Raw genomic sequence first — 1,962 nt, 5'->3', positions numbered from 1 at the left:
ATCTACCCTTGAGGGGGTGATAAAGGAAAGCTAGTATCTGCTCTTGAGGGGGTGATAAAGGAAAGCTAGTATCTACCCTTGAGGGGGTGATAAAGGAAAGCTAGTATCTGCCCTTGAGGGGGTGATAAAGGAAAGCTAGTATCTGCCCCTGAGGGGGTGATAAAGGAAAGCTAGTATCTGATGATTATGAGATGGCTGGTTTATTACATTTTGATTTTCTTGGGTTTTTACTAACGAAGATTTAATCAGTATTCTACATCTTGGACAGTTGATAAATGGAAACAAGATGACTGCATTAATTCTTAGCTGGTTAAGAACAAACTGGGAAGTTTAAAAAATGATTAGTCTCCTGGGCCAGATAATATTTCTCCAAGAGTTTTGAAGGAGGTTAATGCTTGTATATGTCAGCCACTTGCTAGTATTTTTTGTCAGTCCTTGAAGAGTGAGCAGGTACCAGAGGATTGGAAGATAGCTAATGTAACTCCTCTTTTCAAGGGAGGTGATAATAATTGCCCCAGTAATTATAGACTCAGTAGTCTTACATCAGTTGTGGGAAAAGTTTTGGAAAGTCTGAAAAAATATGCTTTACAAAGTCATTTAACAAAGTTTAGAATTTTATTGGATAGTCAACATGGTTTCACTAACGGAAAATCTTGCCTTACAAATCTTTTGATATTCTTTGTAAAGGTTACTGCTTATGTAGATGAGGGTTAGAATGTAGATTTGGTGTATCTGGATTTTCAGAAGGCATTTAACAAGGTGCCACATACAAGGCTTTTAAAAGAAATTAGCTCTATAGGTGTGGGGGATAAGTTAACAAATTTAGATAGAAGAGTGGCTGGGTGGAAGAAAGCAGAGGGTTGTTACAAATGAAGTTCAGTCAAACTGGATTAATGTCATAAGTGGGGTACATCAGAGCTCAGTCTTAGGACCTTTGCTGTTTTTGATTTACATCAGTGACATAGATGAAGGAATGGTCAATAAATTACTTAAATTTGCAAATGATATTAAGGTCTTGGGTGTTGCCAGCCATGTAGAGAATGTTGTTGATTTACAAAAGGATTTAGATCAATTAGTGAGTTAGGTAAATAAATGGCAAATGGGTTTTGATTATAATAAATGCAAAATAATGCATGTGGGTTATCATAATTTGAACTATAAGTATAATTTCGATGAGAATAACCTTAACCTGAAAGAAAGGAATCTTGATATAATAGTTGAACAGTCTCTAAAGCCATCCAAGCAGTGTCCTATTGCTAGTGGTAGGGCAAATAGGATTTTAGGTTGTATCTACAGAAATACTGGAGTCTAAAGAGGTTATAATTTCATTGTACAGGTCACTGGTTAGGCCACATTTGGAATATTGTGTTCAGTCTTGAGTTCCTTACCCTAGGAAAGACGTTGAATTGTTGGAAAGAGTTAAGAGAATGATTACTAGAATGGTGCCTGAGATGGAGGGGTTGTCATTGGAGGAGAGGTTGGGATCTCTCAAATTGTTTTCTCTTGAAAAAATAAGAGTTATGGGGGATCTCATTGAAGTGTTTAAGATTGGAAAGGGAATTGATAGTGTTGATGGATCATCTTTTTTTCATACTTAACAGTGAGAATAGTAGGACTAAGGGACACATTTATATACTTTGGCAAGGTAGGAGTCATATTTAGCTCAGACAATTTTATTTTTCTAACAGGGTGGTTGGCCTTTAAAAATGGGTTGCCTTCGAATGTTGTGGAGGTAGTAAATGTAAGTGAGTTTTAGAGAAAGATTGATAAGTATATGAATGATAAGAACTGGCTTGAAGATTTTTTAAAAATTATTTATTAATAGTTTTAATTTAGATTAGAAGATGGATCAGCCGAGATGGACCAATAAGTCCCATGTTGTTCCAAAACGTTATGATATTGTTACGTATCTGGTCGTTTGTTAATTTCCGGTATAAATTATTTCCGAGAAACGTCAGATAT

Source organism: Limulus polyphemus, unplaced genomic scaffold (assembly GCF_000517525.1).
Source record: "Limulus polyphemus unplaced genomic scaffold, Limulus_polyphemus-2.1.2 Scaffold8700, whole genome shotgun sequence".
In the NCBI taxonomy this organism is placed as follows: Eukaryota; Metazoa; Arthropoda; class Merostomata; order Xiphosura; family Limulidae; genus Limulus; species Limulus polyphemus.
This window is presented reverse-complemented; position numbering follows the sequence as displayed.